Raw genomic sequence first — 21,708 nt, 5'->3', positions numbered from 1 at the left:
TGTCTGGTGTCTTTCCAGGTGAGAATTTCAAAGAGTGAGAGAGACAATTATCTAAATCATCAACTAACCAAGCCACTGAAGAGATAAATAATTGAATGTTATCTGGAATTAATAAAATCAAACAGGCATTCCTTAATGTTAAGAAAATACTATCCATAATATGTGATGTGTAAAAGGAGTTGAAATCTCACGCTAATTTTAAAACCGACTTTAAACACACACACACACACACACACACACACACACACGCACACACACACACACACACACACACACACACACACACACACACACACACACATTGGTTTTCCATGTTCTATGGGACATCCCGTAGACGTAATGCTTTTTTAGACTGTACAAATTGTATTTTGCATCACCATACACCAACCTTACACTTAAACCTACCCCTTACAGAAAATGTCTTTCATTTTAAGATTTTCAAAAACACTTCATTCTGTATGATTTATAAACTTGTTTCCTCACGGGGACAAAAACAACCCCCAAGGATTTTGGATATTGCCATCATTGTTCCCCATAACATGGGGTATACCTGAACCACAAACAAACACAAACACACACACACACACACACACACACAGACACACACAGTAAATCTGAGTAAACTAAATTTTTATTTATGAGCAAATTCGTATTTGTTGTTTTTACTTTGTGTTATGTAAGAAATGTTTTAATTTAATAATCTAACCTGTAGTATGTGTACTGTAAATGAACAAATATACATTTAGCTTAAACTCAGTAAAATAATTACACCTACCATTTTAAACATGTCTAAAAGATTACACATTGTGTGTCAGTAAAGCAAGGCACACTGTCTATTGTCTTAAAAAATGTTTAAATAACCTGATGACCAGCATTGTTTCTTTAGATCATTTACGCACACAAGTGCTTTTTTTCGCACGAGTAGAAAACTCTTTGGATGTGTTTGGCAAAAACATCATTTCTACATCTTAAATGCATGACTGAACTTTTCTCATTCGACAGAAATACTATTTTCTAATTATTTACCCGGCCTATAACACTTGGTGTAAATGTTCTTACCTAGAACAGAAAACATACACTTTGACTATTTGACTATTTTGTAGGCATCATGTAATGTTAAATGGTTTACAAAAAAAAATTTAGCACCAGCAGCTGTGATTTTCAAAATGAAAGAAATGTACAAGCTAAGGATGTTTCAACTATTATCATCATTTCCTTTTGACTCTGATAAACTGGTAATGAATTTTCTATGCAAGTGACACGATATACAGTTCTCATACTATTTGTGTAGATAGCTGTGCTAAAACATTTATGACTATTTTTGCATGCCAGCAGATTATGTCAAGGGTGTTTCACATCTAAGAATCACAATGTTTTTTAAATGACATTTTTCTTACACCTCAAGATTTAGCCATATCAAGATTTTGGACGGCCGTTCACAATTTGTTTGTTGGACTGTACGTTTTTAGGTGATCTCTGTGTGGTGTCATCATAATAGGAATAAATGAAAATTAAGAACTTAAGTTACAGTTTTTCTCTTCGAGATATTTCTTTTAGTGCAACTTTGTGTCTGTCCAAAAAGTGTGACCACATGAAGCATCGACACAACAAAAAATTAAGTCTAGCTGTTTTACACTTAAAACTATTACAACCTAAACAAATGAAACGGTTCCACTGAAAGATGCCCACTCGTTTAAGTTTGAGCATGTTAAAGTTTCCACACTCCTGTGTAGAGATAAATTTTATCCATAACCTTTTGTGTATTCACGTGACCAAATCACTAAGAAAGAGAGTATAGCAAGAAAGCAAATGTTTACAATGCATATAAAATTCAGAATACAATTGTTAAAAAAAAAATTATGTTGATTTGTAAATGGTATTTTTTATTAATCCACTAGATTAAGTCATCTTGTTCAGATAGCAGATGAAACTATTCACATTTTGTTTGTTTGGCCGTTTTTGTTTGAATACTCCTGTAAGTTCATGCTAACTCTCGCGTGGGAAAGAGAGCAGGGTGAGCACATCCTATTCATTTAAGAAAAAGTATTAAACATTTGACCAAACTTTTTTATTATTTTGACAAAACACAACAACATTAAAGAATGTTATCCGTTCCTATGGCCATCTTCTTTGACTCAAATAAAGCAACATCTCTGGTGTACGCAAGCATCTACAATGTGTGTATGTGCTAAACATCTGTTTCTCCACTTCTGCCAGATTTGTTAGATGGGCTTTTGTTGTAATACAGACACATTTGAGAACTACGATGTTCTCACTTTTGTAATGGTTATAGAAAAATTCAAACATAACTTCTGCATACGTAGCAAAACTGACTAAAAAAATCACTGAATTATGAAATGCAAAAGTGTGTACGGCATTTGACAAAACAGGATTTTAGCTGTAATGAGCACATAAGACAAAAATTGTCAAAGTGTGACTTGTAAATATATTCTATTTTATTTTATTTATTTATTTATTTTTACCAGAGATAGTCGACTGATCTGTTTACATGTTGTTTTGCCGTTTTCTGATGAAGAGTTTTCTCTGACTGTGGTCAAACATACAGTGCCTGTTCATAGGAATTTTTACAGCATAAAAATATCGCCCCTACATCTAGAGCTCTTGTTCATATAGCTGATGATGATGTTCACATTTTTATTTGTCGTACTCGTTAGTTTCAACATTTCTACTGGACATTAAAGAGTAGGCCTATGTGTACTCCCTTTATGTCAGAAGCATTAACATCTACTGTGTGCTAAGAATTTTCTGCTTTCTCCACTTTTGGTGGATTTGCTAGAGGGACTATGTGACCTTGTTGTAATGTGATTACGTTTAAGATCCATATGATTGCACTAAACCCCCTTGAATAGGTTATAGACATACTCTTTTATACAGGAAATGTTTCCACAACAGAAATATGTATCAGAATAACAAATACCTAATTTGAAAATATGAAATCCTCTCTTCTAAACTATTGTGAAAACTTTTAATGTTGATCCGGCCCACCAGCCGTGTATCTTTTTCATTGTTTTTTAGATAAAGACTATTCTCAGAGTTTGGTAAACAGGCAAAAACATGAACAAAATGTAGTACAAGATGATTAAATGATTGTCAAGAGACTGTTTAAACTGAGATTGTGATGCACTTTAGAGCTTTTTCTGGTCTACCAGTGTCACAAAGACACAAAATTTTCAATCAACTTGAGTCCTGCCATTTTCTGTTCTGACTGTTACACTTAATACAAACCCGTCTATTACACTTAAAGTTAGACATTAAAAGTCATGGATGCCACAGGAACTATTTCCTTTCTCTGTTTCTCTAAACATCACACTAAATAAACCAGAGATCACATGTAGAAAGAATTCATTGAAAGGGGCATGTTTTAGTCCATTTTAGATGGTCTGCACCAACACATGTTTTAGATGTTTTAGGTATTCATCAGACTAACAGGTTTGATTCGGGAAACACACACGACTGGAACTGAGTGTTGTCATGTCTTTATAATTGATCTACTTTTACTTTTAAAACAACACAGTGTGAAATTATGGTCTTCGACAGCATGGGCCCCTGAAATGTTGTAGTATATCTTTGTTTTCACAAAATATCTAAACATTTATCTATCTTAAAATATTAGTTATTACGTGTTTACAAAGTTGTCATGTCCGACGTTTACATTTTTAAGAACATCTGATATAGTTTATCATCTTTTAAAATTTATAACGCATATTTCACCAAACCTTGACTCCTGAAAAACGGGTTTAGCATCAGTCCACATTTCAGTTGTTAGCCAGAAAATGCAAGTGAGTCGAGATTTCATAACCCAGATAATCTACATGATGTGAAACTAGCTCTCAGTTACATTAGAGTTTTGGGTTCTAGTTTATGTTGAATAGTGTTTGTTACTGTTCCACATGTTTAACACCACATTACTCCATTGTGAAGATATGTACTGTACAAAAAGTTTTTCACTGTAGTAGTCCAACTCTGAAACCAGACCAAACAAAAATGAGTTGAGCCTTAGTTGTGGCAGAATTAAAATGTTTTCTTTTTATCTTTCCATGATTTGTGCGTGTTGTTCTGAACCACGGTTTCATTTTTAACACCACAATAGTATTGTATTGTCATGCATGATTGTAAAGAGTTTTGTGTGTGTCAGTCTCTGGATTTTTTTTTTTTTTTTTTTTTTTTTTTGCAAACAGAACTGCTGTAATGTTAGCGAGCTCTTTGTGTTCTCTGCTTTACTGTGTTTATATACGTCAGATTTCTTTAAATTTGCTCGATTAAAGTATTTAACACAGTTTTGGGTAATGTGAGTGTGTGTGAATATAGAGGATCTTTACAAATATTTTTTCTTGAAATATCCATCTAACACTCTGAACCAAGACTGCTGCTTTTAAATATAACATTAACACATTTTTCATGAGCTCAGACCCATTGTTTTGTAAACCACGAAAGGTTCAAATGTGATTCAACATTTTATTTCAACAATACATTTTTGAATATACATTCATACACTGAAATAGTGAAGAAAATGGTCAAATTGGCATTACTAACAACCAGTAATAATGACATTACAGATGGTCAAGCCAGAAAAGAAAATCTCTACAGGCCAGCATGTTTTGTTCTAGTATGTAGTTGACGTAAGTTTGAACAATTTCACATGTCATGGAACCATAATTTTTTGAAACCAACAATGTACATAAATCTGTTACACATGTACACAGACAGAGAACCTCATTAATGTCCATCTCATCGTCACATTCAGACATCACATCCAGAATTTTTCTAGTTGTTACACAGACTGATTCTTTACTGGTAATAAACATACTAGTCAAATCAGGCCATGGGTTATTTTTCAGGCTTCTTACAACATTCATTTCATTCTTAAGATTTTTTACACACTTGGTATCCCCGGTACAATCATGATTTGGATTCTCTATGACCGCATGCATCAGTTTGATCATTTGTTCTCGGTAACGCTGTTTAAACATAGTGTCTACGTAGTCTGTTACATGACACGCTTCACCCAGGGTGCAGTCCCACTTCATCTGATCATCCGTCGCGGCGCCAGAACTCCAGTTGCAATCCATCTGCTTTTGCCCAGCGTCAGACATCGTTTTCAGAATTTAATTCAAGAGATAGACTTTGTACCCTAATCAATATATTGTAGAATGCTGTCACCACTTGCCAGAATCTGGACTGACTGTATTAATCCACGACGATCCAGGCCTTGTGCAATTTCAGTTTCAATTTCTGGTTTATGGTTCAGATCCGTCGAAGCCTTATTATTTGAAAAATTAGAGAGTGCATCAGTTTCAGACAAATTTGATTGTTGAAGCTGATTCTGTCAGTCCACGTAGATGATGTTTTGATCGACAAGATGTTGCAGTAGCTCCGCTGACCGTGCTGTAAAACCCCTTGTTCGCAGATCTAGGAAAACCTGCGATAACTGCAGAGTTTATGAGGTCAGCCGCTCACAGGGGAAGAAGACTAGCCATAGTCACGAGGAAGTAGTGGTGGATCTTCTGTACATTTAAACAAAAAAAAAGGGTGGCCTTGTTTCTATGTTTCAAATTTTGCTTGGTTGGTTGTTGAGATGGGGGTGTTGCACTCTAAAAGTGGAGGAGGGTGAAGGGGCCTAATTAGGGATGTGTTTTGACCGGCGAAGCCTAGCTTATGTCACCAAAGAGAATTCTGTCATTTTCACTGGAAGATATTTGGATTATAGATTACGAGGTTTATTAGGATTTTTGTTAAGACACTTGTTTCAAGTAACAGTAATGTATTGTGGCTTGGGAAAACTTAATCCAACAGCCATTTATTAAACATAGAGCAAGGAACACATAGAAGGGTGAGTAAACACTGAAAAAGAAACATTACAACATCATTGTTCAGGTTTGTTATACCGAATACACTATTATCTGACTGATCATTCGGTTTTAAAATAAATTTAAATTGACTGAAACAGCTTGTTTATCATTGAAAAAATTGTGTTCAACATGGGTATGTCACATTGCTCAAAATATAGTCTCTTTTTGCAGCATTCGTAAGGGTTGACCTCAGGAAGAGGCCAGTCACGATCAGACTCATCAGAGTCAAAGTTTGTTTCAAAGTCCTCCCGACGTTTATTTATCTGCATGAGATTCCAAAACGTAGAGCTTCACAATCTGCAACTCTTTGTCAAACACAAATCTCCCCACACGATCATAAGACACAGTGAAATCTTGTTTCACAATATCTTCATCTTCAATGAGAACCTTTCTTATGCTCTTCCCTTGATTTTTTCCTTGGTACAAAAGTCAGCTCCTCTCTCATTTCAGCAGAACTTCTTGGCGGTGTTACACACATCATTCTTCTAGATGTTTCAGGACTGTTTGGAGCAGCGGCCGCCATTGTGACAGGAGCATGCAGAAAGTCTTCTGTGGTTAACTATATGCCCCTAAACCTTTTTTAAGTATCACACTTGGAAAGTAGGTAGGACCCCACAGGTGTGAAACAAACAAGGATGTGACACCTTCAGTAGTCATAAAACATTGGATGCTTTAGCACATTCAGTGAGATTATTTTCTCTTAAACAATGTATGTTTTCCTTGTGAACAAAGCATCAAAATTATCTTTCTAGTAAATCTAAAGTACACTGTTGCATGGTGGTTTTGTTTACATCTTAAGTTTGTGATGACCACTGATATAATTTAATAATGTACAAATCGGCCGAGAACTATAATTATTATTAATGTGTTAATGTTATATTTAAAAGAAGCAGTCTTGGTTCAGAGTGTTAGATGGATATTTCAAGAAAAAATATTTGTAAAGATCCTCTATATTCACACACACTCACAATACCCAAAACTGTGTTAAATACTTTAATCGAGCAAATTTAAAGAAATCTGACGTATATAAACACAGTAAAGCAGACAACACAAAGAGCTCGCTAACATTACAGCAGTTCTGTTTGCAAAAAAAAAAAAAAAAAATCCAGAGACTGACACACACAAAACTCTTTACAATCATGCATGACAATACAATACGATTGTGATGTTAAAAATGAAACTGTGGTTCAGAACAACACGCACAAATCATGGAAAGATAAAAAGAAAACATTTTAATTCTGCCACAACTAAGGCTCAAGCTCATTTTTGTTTGGTCTGGTTTCAGAGTTGGACTACTACAGTGAAAGACTTTTTGTACAGTACATATCTTCACAATGGAGTAATGTGGTGTTAAACATTTGGAGCAGTATCAAACACTATTCAACATAAACTAGAACCCCAAAACTCTAATGTAACTGTGAGCTAGTTTCACATCATGTAGATAATCTCGGTAATGAAATATCGTCTCCCTTGCATTTTCTGGCTAACAACTGAAATGCGGACTGATGCTAAACCCGTTTTTCAGGCATCAAGGTTTGGTGAAACATGTTATAAAATTTAAAAGATGATAAACTATATCAGATGTTCTTAAAAATGTAAACGTCGGACACGACAACTTTGTAAACACGTAATAACTAATATTTTAAGATAGATAAATGTTTAGATATTTTGTGAAAACAAAGATATAAAACAACATTTCAGGGGCCCATGCTGTCGAAGACCATAATTTCACACTGTGTTGTTTTAAAAGTAAAAGTAGATCAATTATAAAGACATGACAACACTCAGTTCCAGTTGTGTGTGTGTTTCCCGAATCAAACCTGTTAGTCTGATGAATACCTAAAACATCTAAAACATGTGTTGGTGCAGACCAGCTAAAATGGACTAAAACATGCCCCTTTCAATGAATTCTTTCTACATGTGATCTCTGGTTTATTTAGTGTGATGTTTAGAGAAACAGAGAAAGGAAATAGTTCCTGTGGCATCCATGACTTTTAATGTCTAACTTTAAGTGTAATAGACAGGTTTGTATTAAGTGTAACAGTCAGAACAGAAAATGGCAGGACTCATTTTCAAGTTGATTGAAAATTTTGTGTCTTTGTGACACTGGTAGACCAGAAAAAGCTCTAAAGTGCATCACAATCTCAGTTTAAACAGTCTCTTGACAATAATTTAATCAACTTGTACTCTATTTTGTTCATGTTTTTGCCTGTTTGACCAAACTCGAGGAATAGTCTTTATCTAAAAAACAATGAAAAAGATACACGGCTGGTGGACCGGATCGACATTAAAAGTTTTCACAATAATTTAGAAGAGAGGATTTCACTATTAGGTATTTGTTATTCTGATACATATTTCTGTTGTGGAAACATATTTCCTGTATAGAAGAGTATGTCTATAACCTATTCAAGGGCGTTTAGTGCAATCTTATGGATCTTAAACGTAATCACATTACAACAAGGTCACATAGTCCCTCTAGTAAATCCACCAAAAGTGGAGAAAGCAGAAAATTCTTAGCACACAGTAGATGCTAATGCTTCTGACATAAAGGCCTACTCTTTAATGTCCAGTAGAAATGTTGAAACTAACGAGTACGACAAATAAAAATGTGAACATCATCATCAGCTATATGAACAAGAGCTCTAGATGTAGGGGCGTTATTTTTATGCTGTAAAAATTCCTATGAACAGGCACTGTATGTTTGACCACAGTCAGAGAAAACTCTTCATCAGAAAACGGCAAAACAACATGTAAACAGATCAGTCGACTATCTCTGGCAAAAATAAATAAATAAATAAAATAAAATAGAATATATTTACAAGTCACACATTGACAATTTTTGTCTTATGTGCTCATTACAGCTAAAATCCTGTTTTGCCAAATGCCGTACACACTTTTGCATTTCATAATTCAGTGATTTTTTTTAGTCAGTTTTGCTCCGTATGCAAAAGTTATGTTTGAATTTTTCTATAACCATTACAAAAGTGAGAACATCGTAGTTCTCAAATGTGTCTGTATTACAACAAAAGCCCATCTAACAAATCTGGCAGAAGTGGAGAAACAGATGTTTAGCACATACACACATTGTAGATGCTTACGTACACCAGAGATGTTGCTTCATTTGAGTCAAAGAAGATGGCCATAGGAACAGATAACATTCTTTAATGTTGTTGTGTTTTGTCAAAATAATAAAATAATAAAAAAGTTTGGTCAAATGTTTAATACTTTTTCTTAAATGAATAGGATGTGCGCACCCTGCTCTCTTTCCCACGCGAGAGTTAGCATGAACTTACAGCAGTCTTCAAACAAAAACGGCCAAACAAACAAAATGTGAATGGTTTCATATCTGAACAAGATGACTTAATCTAGTGGATTAATAAAAATACCATTTACAAATCAACATAATTTTTTTTAACAATTGTATTCTGAATTTTATATGCATTGTAAACATTTTCTTGCTATACTCTCTTTCTTAGTGATTTGGTCACGTGAATACGCAAAAGGTTATGGATAAAATTTATCTACACAGGAGTGTGGAAACTTTAACATGCTCAAACTTAAATGAGTGTGCAGCTTTCAGTGGAACCGTTTCATTTGTTTAGGTTGTAATAGTTTTAAGTGTAAAACAGCTAGACTTAATTTTTTGTTGTGTCGATGCTTCATGTGATCACACTTTTTGGACAGACACAAAGTTGCACTAAAAGAAATATCTCGAAGAGAAAAACTCTAACTTAATTTCTTAATTTTCATTTATTCCTATTATGATGACACCACACAGAGATCACCTAAAAACGTACAGTCCAACAAACAAATTGTGAACGGCCGTCCAAAATCTTGATGTAGCTAAATCTTGAGGTGTAAGAAAAATGTCATTTAAAAAACATTGTGATTCTCAGATGTGAAACACCCTTGACATAATCTGCTGGCATGCAAAAATAGTCATAAATGTTTTAGCACAGCTATCTACACAAATAGTATGAGAACTGTATATTTTGTCACTTGCATAGAAAATTCATTACCAGTTTATCAGAGTCAAAAGGAAATGATGATAGTTGAAACATCCTTAGCTTGTACATTTCTTTCATTTTGATAATCTGCTGCTGGTGCTAAATTTTTTTTAGTAAACCATTTAACATTACATGATGCCTACAAAATAATCAAATAGTCAAAGTGTATGTTTTCTGTTCTAGGTAAGAACTTTTACACCGAGTGTTATAGGCCGGGTAAATAATTAGAAAATAGTATTTCTGTCGAATGAGAAAAGTTCAGTCATGCATTTAAGATGTAGAAATGATGTTTGCCAAACACATCCAAAGAGTTTTCTAGTCGTGTGGAAAAAGCACTTGTGTGCATAAATGATCTAAAGAAACAATGCTGGTCATCAGGTTATTTAAACATTTTTTAAGACAATAGACAGTGTGCCTTGCTTTAGTGACCCACAATGTGTAATCTTTTAAACATGTTTAAAATGGTAGGTGTAATTATTTTACTGAGTTTAAGCTAAATGTATATTTGTTCATTTACAGTACACATACTACAGGTTAGATTATTAAATTAAAACATTTCTTACATAACACAACGTAAAAACAACAAATACGAATTTGCTCATAAATAAAATTTAGTTTACTCAGTTTTACTGTGTATGTGTATGTGTGTGTGTGTGTTTGTGTGGTTCAGGTATACCCCATGTTATGGGGAACAATGATGGCAATATCCAAAATTCTTGGGGATTGTTTTTGTACCCGTGAGGAAACATGTTTATAAATCATACAGAATGAAGTGTTTTTGAAAATCTTAAAATGAAAGAAGTTTTCTGTAAGGGGTAGGTTTAAGTGTAAGGTTGGTGTATGGTGATGCAAAATACAATTTGTACAGTCTAAAAAAACATTACGTCTACGGGATGTCCAATAGAACATGGAAAACCAATTTGTGTGTGTGTGTGTGTGTTTAGAGTTGGTTTTAAAATTAACGTGAGATTTCAACTCCTTTTAAACACCACATATTATGGATAGTATTTTCTTAACATTAAGGAATGCCTGTTTGATTTTATTAATTCCAGATAACATTCAATTATTTATCTCTTCAGCGGCTTGGTTAGTTGATGATTTAGATAATTGTCTCTCTCACTCTTTGAAATTCTCACCTGGAAAGACACCAGACATCGTCCTCCTTTTCAAATGTGTTTGTAGACGGGGAGCATGTGGCCTGTCGGTGCCTAAGTATCAACACCATATAGAGCAAACAAACATTGATCCTGTCAAGACATCAAAACCCTCACTTTTGCACAGCCATTTTTTCCCCCCAGGAAGAACCCAAACACCTCCCCACTGTCTTTAGGTGTGAACAACAAGCCAGAAAGGAACTTCACAGAAACCCCCCCACAGCTCTGGTTACAGATACAACCATCATAAGAAATCCCCCACTGCTCTGGTAACAGATACAACCATCATATATCCAGTAATAAACACAACACAAGTCAAATCTGAGATCTCTTTGATCTTTTGATTTACACACCTCTGCCATGTCAATCAAGGGTCACAGGACCCAGTGGCATGGCAACCGCTTTGACTGACAGGCCTTATAGTCATAAATCAATCCAACTGACCATGCACACTTCTGACTACCTGTCAATCTACACGGACTGTACGGCCATAAATCAGGCCATAAATCAGGGTCATAAATCATCAAGACTTGAGATAAAGTGTATGATAGGACTACTAATCAGTTCGGTTCAGACGAGCTGTGAGTCAGTCTGCTTCACACTGAATCACACATGCGCAGTATCATCAGGTCCTCGGTTCTCGACGAATCAGACGCGTCTGACAGAAACGGTTCTCAATGAGCGCTTCAGAACTCCTGACCTGATATTTAGATAAACTATTCTTCAATAAATATATTTGTTTGACATGGAAGCTGCGGAATATATATTATAAAAAAAAAAAAAAAAAACACCCCAGAAAAAAGGGCACTTTCTCTCCAGGAATAAAAAGGGCAGGTGCTCAAGCCCCCTTTGATGTCTATAGCTGTGTCCAAATTCAGGGTCTACATCAGGGCCGTCGCCAGAACAAACCAAATGGGGGGGGGGCATTTAATTTTTATAGGGGGGCACACTTTTTTTAATGATCTGAGACGGACCATAACATAAACCCATATTAGGCTATAACTAAAATAGACCACAATAGTCTTGTTTTGTTCAATTATTCAAATAAAATACTTCACCGTTTGATCTCAACGTCTCTGTTTATTGTCTCTTAACATTTCCAAAACCGCCAAAAATTTATTCTGAGATCGCATGCAACGCGCAGCTCAGCTGCGCAAAGGAATTGCGTATAAACAATACAATACTGTATGCTTAACTAAATGAATTGCATGATTTATATATACATATACATATACTTTCAAACTGCATATTGTAATTTGAATTAATAAAACTACTAACACAAAAAGAACATATTGAAAGGTCTGCTGCTGGAGACTTGCCATTGGTTGTTGTATTTGAATGATTAATGAGGTAGGTCTTTGCAAGGTTTGGGTGCTGTTTTGGGATGTTTTAACAGTCATTTATGAATATAATTATATTTTAAATTATATTCTGTGTAATAATGCGTTGAATAATGAATCGTCTGAATCATTTCTGAAGGTAATGTGTTATGCATTTCTAGTGTTACCGTTGTAGTGATTACTGTTTCTGTGAGCCAAGTTCTGCTGAAACAACGATATCAGTGCAATAATCTAAACGAATAACATTCAATATCAAAAAATGCTAAAAATCTAAAATCGCTCTAGCCGCTCTGCTCACGATACTGCAGAAAGATTCGTGTGCGCTCTGATGTTGACCGAATGCTTAACTTGTATTGAAAGTGGCCGCAAAGCAAACAGACTTGTTGATCTTATGCAGATTAACCACAAGAAGGTTAACGTTATAAATTAATCTCATTAAATGTTGTTGTGGACGAAATATTAAGATCCTTTACTTAAAATGAACGATCTGAGACACCATGGTCCACATATCACTTTTAATTATTTTTTTATGTCCCTGTACGCAAACAGGGACACATCATAGATTACTGCAAACGCAAAACAGCAATAATCAACCTGTCCTCTATTTTGCTTGGGAACTAATGTGATCGGAGCTGCGTCCTCTGGAATCCTCTCAAGCGGTTGACTTCTACGTTCCGATTGGTTGCTGCCCAACCGCGTCATAGCTCATTACCATAAAGTTGCCTTGATTTCAACTCTGCTCGACGCTCTCAAAGGCCAAGTCGCACCGCGCCGCTCCTCGACGCTGGTTTACATTGAAAATGAATGACTTCCGGCCACTTTGACGCTCTCGACGCCGGCGGTGTGAATGCACAGTAATGCAAGTTTGGTTAATTGTTCTGTGCGTTACGTTTAGGGGGGCACAAAAAGTCATTTGGGGGGGCACTGCCCCCGATGCCCCCCTTGACGACGGGCCTGGTCTACATCCTTCGGAGGACGCATTTGAAGGATGTTACGTCACAGCGCCGCGACGAAGGCTGTCCAAATTTGTAGGATCCTTCAAATGCGGTCCACAAATGCGTCCTCCTTTTCCCCGAATTGGAAGGATGGGTGTGGTGGATCCTTTCGCGTCCTACCTATCCCATAATTCTTTTCGGCAGGACGAAGCGAGCTGTAGCGGAGTGGGGGAGGAGCATTATTTTCGATGTTTTTTAAAAACTGAAAGAAGGGTAGGCTGTCCAAATTCACAAACACCGACTTCCGGTTTTTGTGGTCGTCGGAGGACCCATCCTCCTTCAACCGGGTAGGAAGGATCCTAAGGAGGATGCAGACCTTGAATTTGGACACAGCTTATGTGTGCACGTGCCTGGTCTGTTGCATGTCGTTCATTTTGAACGAATCTTTAATATGATTCAAGACTATCGAGTTGTCTCAGAGAGTGATTTTTTCATTTTGTGTTGACCGCACATGCGGATTACACAACATATGGGTTCTGAATCAACAGGTGTGGTCCTAGTCTTTTATTCTTCATCTCAGTCCCATAGAGATGGGAAGAGAAAAGATTAGTTCATTTTGACTCAAAGATCCGAGTCAGTAAAATGAATCTGAACTTCCCACTACTACTTGCAACACGGCAAGCAATTGGTCAACACTGACAAGTTACAGCGCAATATGAAAGACTTCGTCTTTAACAACAAACAACCTATGAAACTAGTAATGAACAATATGAAACTAAAAGATATAAGCTTAATTTAAAATGTCATAGGAACTGTAGGCTATTTAGAGGTGGATATACTCAATTCAGAGGTGGATAAACGCACATTGGAGGTGGGTAAATGCTTTTTCCGAATTTTGGGAGGTGCGTAAACAGTGTTTACGTGCGTTTAGCCTCCACTACATCCCTGCTTCTAGGCCATCTCTTCTACTTACTCTGTACTGGAGCGATGTTCATTCCTGCTCCAGGGGATCTCCCTTGTTCGGCACACCTGGGCTACGTTCAGCCCTGACAAAATGTTGCACAACGTTTTTTAAACAGAAACGGTGATGCGTTGAACACACTGTTCGGATGACGCAAGAGTTGCAGCTATGGCAGCTGAGAAGGCCATTCTTTGTGTTCTTTGTGAAGACTTTTCGGAGCCATCTATTTAGCCTCACATACTGACTTTATTTGTAGTTCATACGGTTTTAATACCCTGTATTTTCTTTCTCATTTTTAGGAAAAGCACTTAATTACCATTGTTTATTTCTATAACAAATGTCTTAAACTTGCAATGAAGCTAAAAATAAACAACTATCATTATGTTGATATGTTATATTTTTACAATAAAACTTGCGACAAACATGCCTTCTAATATCCTCAGTTGTTGCTTATACTGAGCTGCAACGAATACATTTGTACATTATTTTCCTTGAAGACATTGTGCGAGTTCACTTTAATACTGCGTGCTTTATATACATGTTGTTGCTGATTGGACTGCAGTTCTGACACATCTACCAAACAAGAGAAAACGCATCTCAAACCCCATTGCACACCGGTGCACTCCGTTTCCAGGAAACATGACGTTCAACCCGGAAACCGTAGCAAGACGTTGCGCAACATTTTGAACATGAACATGCCCCTGATTCTGATGGTCAGCTCGTTAGGAAAGCGCGCTCACAGAGTGAGTAGAATAAGACAGACCTCCCAATTGTGCAGTGCTGTCGGTCCCCAGGCCCAGCACTGAAAAACCCCATTACATAGGATGAGACATGACAGCCTGATTTCTCCTCAGTGGGACTGCTGTATACCGGCTTCCAGTGCTAGCTTACAACCTCCGCTTGCTAGGTTGCAAGTAGGTCAGGCAGCAGTGTTACACACAACAGGCCAGAAGGTGGTCTGCTTAATTCAAGTCCCTGTTTGGGCAAAGGTCAGTCTTCTTTTTGGAGGCCTCAGATTGCTATCACTACGGTCCATCTCTTCTGCTGACTCTGTTCTAGAGCGATGTTCCTTCCTGCTCCCGGGGATCAGTGCATCTCCCCAATGCACACCTGATTCTGACGGTCAGCCCTTTAGGAAAGTGAGTAGAATAAGACAGGCCTCCCAATTGTGCAGTGCTATCGGTCCCCAGGGGCAGTACTGAAAAACCCTATTACATAGGATGAGACATGGCAGCCTGATTTCTCCTCAGTGGGACCGCTGTTCTTCCCATTTGCAGGGCTAGCTTGCAATCTCTGCTTGCTAAATGAGCTGGGTTGGTTGCAAATAGGTCAGACAGAAGTGTTGCACACAAACTGAGCAGAAATTGGTCAACTTCTGTAGTCGTGGCCGAGTGGTTAAGGCGATGGACTAGAAATCCATTGGGGTCTCCCGCGCAGGTTTGAATCCTGCCGACTACGCTGATGTCCATACATTTTTCACGGTCCTCGGCACTGATTTGCGAAATGTCCAGTCCATCTTCGATGGACAAACACGGCGCTAGTGCTTCTTGTATCCGGGCTCCAGGGTTTGTGTTTGGTGAGCCAGTGGCACGCCGGGATCGTATAGTGGTTAGTACTCTGCGTTGTGGCCGCAGCAACCCCGGTTCGAATCCGGGTCACGGCAACCCTTTGAGTTATACGGGAAGGTTAAAAATTTTTTACCACCTCATCTTTCTGCTTGATTTTGTTTCTGAAGCTTGGCCTGTTCAGGGAACCACCAGTCTACCGTTAGGTGTAGTCATGGCCGAGAGGTTAAGGGCGATGGACTCGAAATCCATTGGGGTCACCCCGCGCAGGTTCGAACCCTGCCGACTACGGGAGGGCTTTGCAGTATTGCTTTAGCTTTCTGTGACGGTAATTGTGCTTATATGGTCCTTTGCCCTCCTTCGCTCTCTGTGCCATAACTGCTTCTAGCCTTCATCCGTGACCCCTGCGTCTCTTCTGGGCAGCTTGTTGTAAAACTGCTGTTATATAAAAGGTGAGAAGCCAGTGCTTCACAAGAGCCCGGATAGCTCAGTCGGTAGAGCATCAGACTTTAATCTGAGGGTCCAGGGTTCAAGTCCCTTTTCGGGCGAAGGTCTGTCGCTTTTAGTGGCCTCAACTTGCAATCACTATGGTCCATCTCTTCTGGTGACTCTGTACTGGAGCGGTGTTCCTTCCTGCTCCAGGGGATCTTCCCTTGTTCGGCACACCTGATTCTGATGGTCAGCTCTTTAGGAAAGCGCACTCACAGAGTGAGTAGAATAAGACAGACCTCCAAATTGTGCAGTGCTGTCGGTCCCCAGGCCCAGCACTGAAAAACCTCATTACATAGGATGACACATGGCAGCCTGATTTCTCCTCATTGGGACTGCTGTTTTACCCGCTTCAAGGACTAGCTTACAATCTCCGCTAGCTAGGTTGCAAGTAGGTCAGGCATCAGTGTTACACACAACAGGGCAGAAGGTGGTCTGCTTAATTCAAGTCCATGTTTGGGCGAAAGTCAGTCTTCTTTTGGGAGGCCTCAGCTTGCTATCACTAAGGTCCATCTCTTCTGCTGACTCTGTTCTAGAGCGATGTTCCTTCCTGCTCCCGGGGATCAGTGCATCTCCCCAATGCACACCTGATTCTGACGGTCAGCCCTTTAGGAAAGTGAGTAGAATAAGACAGGCCTCCCAATTGTGCAGTGCTAATCGGTCCCCAGGGGCAGTACTGAAAAACCCTATTACATAGGATGAGACATGGCAGCCTGATTTCTCCTCAGTGGGACCGCTGTTCTTCCATTTGCAGGGCTAGCTTGCAATCTCTGCTTGCTAAATGAGCTGGGTTGGTTGCAAATAGGTCAGACAGAAGTGTTGCACACAAACTGAGCAGAAATTGGTCAACTTCTGTAGTCGTGGCCGAGTGGTTAAGGTGATGGACTAGAAATCCATTGGGGTCTCTCGCGCAGGTTCGAATCCTGCCGACTACGCTGTTTGCTGATGTCCACGAGGACAAGCGTCCATGCATTTTTCACGGTCCTCGCACTGATTTGCGAAATGTCCAGTCCCTCTTCGATGGACAAACACGGCGCTAGTGCTTCTTGTATCCGGGCTCCAGGGGTTGTGTTTGGTGAGCCAGTGGCACGCCGTGATCGTATAGTGGTTAGTACTCTGCGTTGTGGCCGCAGCAACCCCGGTTCGAATCTGGGTCACGGCAACCCTTTGAGTATACGGGAAGGTTAAACATTTTTTACCACCTCATCTTTCTGCTTGATTTTGTTCCTGAAGCTTGGCCTGTTCAGGGAACCACCAGACAAGGGGGCTTGCAGTCTACCGTTAGGTGTAGTCGTGGCCGAGAGGTTAAGGCGATGGACTCGAAATCGATTGGGGTCACCCCGCGCAGGTTCGAACCTTGCCGACTACAGGAGGGCTTCGCAGTATTGCTTTAGGCTTTCTGTGACGGTAATTGTGCCTTATATGGTCCTTTGCCCTCCTTCGCTCTCTGTGCCATAACTGCTTCTAGCCTTCATCCCGTGACCCCTGCGTCTCTTCTGGGCAGCTTGTTGTAAAACTGCTGTTATATAAAAGGTGAGAAGCCAGTGCTTCACAAGAGCCCGGATAGCTCAGTCGGTAGAGCATCAGACTTTTAATCTGAGGGTCCAGGGTTCAAGTCCCTGTTCGGGCGAAGGTCTGTCGCTTTTAGTGGCCTCAACTTGCAATCACTATGGTCCATCTCTTCTGGTGACTCTGTACTGGAGCGGTGTTCCTTCCTGCTCCAGGGGATCTCCTTGTTCGGCACACCTGATTCTGATGGTCAGCTCTTTAGGAAAGCGCACTCACAGAGTGAGTAGAATTAGACAGACCTCCAAATTGTGCAGTGCTGTCGGTCCCCAGGCCCAGCACTGAAAAACCTCATAGGATGACACATGGCAGCCTGATTTCTCCTCAGTGGGACTGCTGTTTTACCCGCTTCAAGGACTAGCTTACAATCTCCGCTAGCTAGGTTGCAAGTAGGTCAGGCATCAGTGTTACACACAACAGGGCAGAAGGTGGTCTGCTTAATTCAAGTCCATGTTTGGGCGAAAGGTCAGTCTTCTTTTTGGAGGCCTCAGCTTGCTATCACTAAGGTCCATCTCTTCTGCTGACTCTGTTCTAGTGCGATGTTCCTTCCTGCTCCCGGGGATCAGTGCATCTCCCCAATGCCACACCTGATTCTGACGGTCAGCCCTTTAGGAAAGTGAGTAGAATAAGACAGGCCTCCCAATTGTGCAGTGCTGTCGGTCCCCAGGGGCAGTACTGAAAAACCCTATTACATAGGATGAGACATTGCAGCCTGATTTCTCCTCAGTGGGAGCCGCTGTTCTTCCCATTTGCAGGGCTAGCTTGCAATCTCTGCTTGCTAAATGAGCTGGGTTGGGTTGCAAATAGGTCAGACAGAAGTGTTGCACACAAACTGAGCAGAAATTGTTCTACTTCTGTAGTCGTGGCCGAGTGGTTAAGGCGATGGACTAGAAATCCATTGGGGTCTCCCCGCGCAGGTTCGAATCCTGCGGACTACGCTGTTGCTGATGTCCATGAGGACAAGCGTCCATGCATTTTTCACGGTCCTCGCACTGATTTGCGAAATGTCCAGTCCCTCTTCGATGGACAAACACGGCGCTAGTGCTTCTTGTATCCGGGCTCCAGGGGTTGTGTTTTGGTGAGCCAGTGGCACGCCGCGGATCGTATAGTGGGTTAGTACTCTGCGTTGTGGCCGCAGTAACCCCGGTTCGAATCCGGATCAGGGCAACCCTTTGAGTATACGGGAAGGTTAAACATTTTTTACCACCTCATCTTTCTGCTTGATTTTGTTTCTGAAGCTTGGCCTGTTCAGGGAACCACCAGACAAGGGGGCTTGCAGTCTACCGTTAGGTGTAGGTCGTGGCCGAGAGGTTAAGGACGATGGACTCGAAATCCATTGGGGTCACCCCGCGCAGGTTCGAACCCTGCCGACTACGGGAGGGCTTCGCAGTATTGCTTTAGCTTTCTGTGACGGTAATTGTGCCCTTATATGGTCCTTTGCCCTCCTTCGCTCTTTGTGCCATAACTGCTTCTAGCCTTCATCCCGTGACCCCTGCGTCTCTTCTGGGCAGCTTGTTGTAAAACTGCTGTTATATAAAAGGTGAGAAGCCAGTGCTTCACAAGAGCCCGGATAGCTCAGTCGGTAGAGCATCAGACTTTTAATCTGAGGGTCCAGGGTTCAAGTCCCTGTTCGGGCGAAGGTCTGTCGCTTTTAGTGGCCTCAACTTGCAATCACTATGGTCCCATCTCTTCTGGTGACTCTGTACTGGAGCGGTGTTCCTTCCTGCTCCAGGGGATCTCCCTTGTTCGGCACACCTGATTCTGATGGTCAGCTCTTTAGGAAAGCGCACTCACAGAGTGAGTAGAATAAGACAGACCTCCAAATTGTGCAGTGCTGTCGGTCCCCAGGCCCAGCACTGAAAAACCTCATTACATAGCCTGATTTCTCCTCAGTGGGACTTCTGTTTACCCGCTTCAAGGACTAGCTTACAATCTCCGCTAGCTAGGTTGCAAGTAGGTCAGGCATCAGTGTTACACACAACAGGGCAGAAGGTGGTCTGCTTAATTCAAGTCCATGTTTGGCTAAAGTCAGTCTTCTTTTTGGAGGCCTCAGCTTGCCTATCACTAAGGTCCATCTCTTCTGCTGACTCTGTTCTAGAGCGATGTTCCTTCCTGCTTCCCGGGGATCAGTGCATCTCCCCAAATGCACACCTGATTCTGACGGTCAGGCCCTTTAAGGAAAGTGAGTAGAATAAGACAGGCCTCCCAATTGTGCAGTGCTTGTTGGTCCCCAGGGGCAGTACTGAAAAAACCCTATTACATAGGATGAGACATGGCAGCCTGATTTCTCCTCAGTGGGACCGGCTGTTCTTCCCATTTGAGGGCTAGCTTGCAATCTCTGCTTGCTAAATGAGCTGGGTTGGTTGCAAATAGGTCAGACAGAAGTGTTGCACACAAACTGAGCAGAAAATTGGTCAACTTCTGTAGTCGTGGCCGAGTGGTTAAGGCGATGGACTAGAAATCCATTGGGGTCTATCGCGCAGGTTCGAATCCTGCCGACTACGCTGTTTGCTGATGTCCATGAGGACAAGCGTCCATGCATTTTTCACGGTCCTCGGCACTGATTTGCGAAATGTCCAGTCCTCTTCGATGGACAAACACGGCGCTAGTGCTTCTTGTATCCGGGCTCCAGGGGTTGTGTTTGGTGAGCCAGTGGCACGCCGTGATCGTATAGTGGTTAGTACTCTGCGTTGTGGCCGCAGCAACCCCGGTTCGAATCCGGGTCACGGCAACCCTTTGAGTATACGGGAAGGTTAAACATTTTTTACCACCTCATCTTTCTGCTTGATTTTGTTTCTGAAGCTTGGCCTGTTCAGGGAACCACCAGACAAGGGGGCTTGCAGTCTACCGTTAGGTGTAGTCGTGGCCGAGAGGTTAAGGCGATGGACTCGAAATCCATTGGGGTCACCCGCGCAGGTTCGAACCCTGCCGACTACGGGAGGGCTTCGCAGTATTGCTTTAGCTTTCTGTGACGGTAATTGTGCCTTATATGGTCCTTTGCCCTCCTTCGCTCTCTGTGCCATAACTGCTTCTAGCCTTCATCCCGTGACCCCTGCGTCTCTTCTGGGCAGCTTGTTGTAAAACTGCTGTTATATAAAAGGTGAGAAGCCAGTGCTTCACAAGAGCCCGGATAGCTCAGTCGGTAGAGCATCAGACTTTTAATCTGAGGGTCCAGGGTTCAAGTCCCTGTTCGGGTGAAGGTCTGTCGCTTTTAGTGGCCTCAACTTGCAATCACTATGGTCCATCTCTTCTGGTGACTCTGTACTGGAGCGGTGTTCCTTCCTGCTCCAGGGGATCTCCCTTGTTCGGCACACCTGATTCTGATGGTCAGCTCTTTAGGAAAGCGCGCTCACAGAGTGAGTAGAATAAGACAGACCTCCAAATTGTGCAGTGCTGTCGGTCCCCAGGCCCAGCACTGAAAAACCTCATTACATAGCCTGATTTCTCCTCAGTGGGACTGCTGTTTTACCCGCTTCAAGGACTAGCTTACAATCTCCGCTAGCTAGGTTGCAAGTAGGTCAGGCATCAGTGTTACACACAACAGGGCAGAAGGTGGTCTGCTTAATTCAAGTCCATGTTTGGGCGAAGGTCAGTCTTCTTTTTGGAGGCCTCAGCTTGCTATCACTAAGGTCCATCTCTTCTGCTGACTCTGTTCTAGAGCGATGTTCCTTCCTGCTCCGGGGATCAGTGCATCTCCCCAATGCACACCTGATTATGACGGTCAGCCCTTTAGGAAAGTGAGTAGAATAAGACAGGCCTCCCAATTGTGCAGTGCTGTCGGTCCCCAGGGGCAGTACTGAAAAACCTATTACATAGGATGA

General features: G+C 40.7%; 14 non-coding genes across 14 annotated transcripts; all 14 read left to right on the top strand.

Annotated features, from left to right (window-relative positions):
• Positions 1-15,644: 15,644 nt before the first annotated feature.
• Positions 15,645-15,725, top strand: trnas-aga (transfer RNA serine (anticodon AGA)). Its single transcript has one exon. It is a non-coding gene; the product is annotated as a tRNA-Ser (tRNA).
• Positions 15,726-15,858: 133 nt separating this feature from the next.
• On the top strand, positions 15,859-15,930 carry trnah-gug (transfer RNA histidin (anticodon GUG)). The gene has a single exon. It is a non-coding gene; the product is annotated as a tRNA-His (tRNA).
• Positions 15,931-16,040: 110 nt separating this feature from the next.
• Positions 16,041-16,123, top strand: trnas-cga (transfer RNA serine (anticodon CGA)). The gene has a single exon. It is a non-coding gene; the product is annotated as a tRNA-Ser (tRNA).
• A 1,052-nt stretch (positions 16,124-17,175) lies between these two features.
• On the top strand, positions 17,176-17,256 carry trnas-aga (transfer RNA serine (anticodon AGA)). Its single transcript has one exon. It is a non-coding gene; the product is annotated as a tRNA-Ser (tRNA).
• A 155-nt stretch (positions 17,257-17,411) lies between these two features.
• Positions 17,412-17,483, top strand: trnah-gug (transfer RNA histidin (anticodon GUG)). The gene has a single exon. It is a non-coding gene; the product is annotated as a tRNA-His (tRNA).
• A 125-nt stretch (positions 17,484-17,608) lies between these two features.
• Positions 17,609-17,690, top strand: trnas-cga (transfer RNA serine (anticodon CGA)). Its single transcript has one exon. It is a non-coding gene; the product is annotated as a tRNA-Ser (tRNA).
• Positions 17,691-17,878: 188 nt separating this feature from the next.
• On the top strand, positions 17,879-17,951 carry trnak-uuu (transfer RNA lysine (anticodon UUU)). The gene has a single exon. It is a non-coding gene; the product is annotated as a tRNA-Lys (tRNA).
• Positions 17,952-18,743: 792 nt separating this feature from the next.
• On the top strand, positions 18,744-18,825 carry trnas-aga (transfer RNA serine (anticodon AGA)). Its single transcript has one exon. It is a non-coding gene; the product is annotated as a tRNA-Ser (tRNA).
• A 354-nt stretch (positions 18,826-19,179) lies between these two features.
• Positions 19,180-19,263, top strand: trnas-cga (transfer RNA serine (anticodon CGA)). The gene has a single exon. It is a non-coding gene; the product is annotated as a tRNA-Ser (tRNA).
• A 188-nt stretch (positions 19,264-19,451) lies between these two features.
• Positions 19,452-19,524, top strand: trnak-uuu (transfer RNA lysine (anticodon UUU)). The gene has a single exon. It is a non-coding gene; the product is annotated as a tRNA-Lys (tRNA).
• Positions 19,525-20,310: 786 nt separating this feature from the next.
• Positions 20,311-20,391, top strand: trnas-aga (transfer RNA serine (anticodon AGA)). The gene has a single exon. It is a non-coding gene; the product is annotated as a tRNA-Ser (tRNA).
• A 155-nt stretch (positions 20,392-20,546) lies between these two features.
• On the top strand, positions 20,547-20,618 carry trnah-gug (transfer RNA histidin (anticodon GUG)). The gene has a single exon. It is a non-coding gene; the product is annotated as a tRNA-His (tRNA).
• Positions 20,619-20,743: 125 nt separating this feature from the next.
• trnas-cga (transfer RNA serine (anticodon CGA)) lies at positions 20,744-20,824 on the top strand. The gene has a single exon. It is a non-coding gene; the product is annotated as a tRNA-Ser (tRNA).
• Positions 20,825-21,011: 187 nt separating this feature from the next.
• On the top strand, positions 21,012-21,084 carry trnak-uuu (transfer RNA lysine (anticodon UUU)). Its single transcript has one exon. It is a non-coding gene; the product is annotated as a tRNA-Lys (tRNA).
• Positions 21,085-21,708: the final 624 nt, after the last annotated feature.

This window comes from Carassius auratus, unplaced genomic scaffold (genome assembly GCF_003368295.1).
Source record: "Carassius auratus strain Wakin unplaced genomic scaffold, ASM336829v1 scaf_tig00215888, whole genome shotgun sequence".
Lineage (NCBI taxonomy): Eukaryota > Metazoa > Chordata > Actinopteri > Cypriniformes > Cyprinidae > Carassius > Carassius auratus.
Note: the sequence above shows the minus strand (reverse complement) of the source record. Positions and strands in the feature narration are given on the sequence as shown.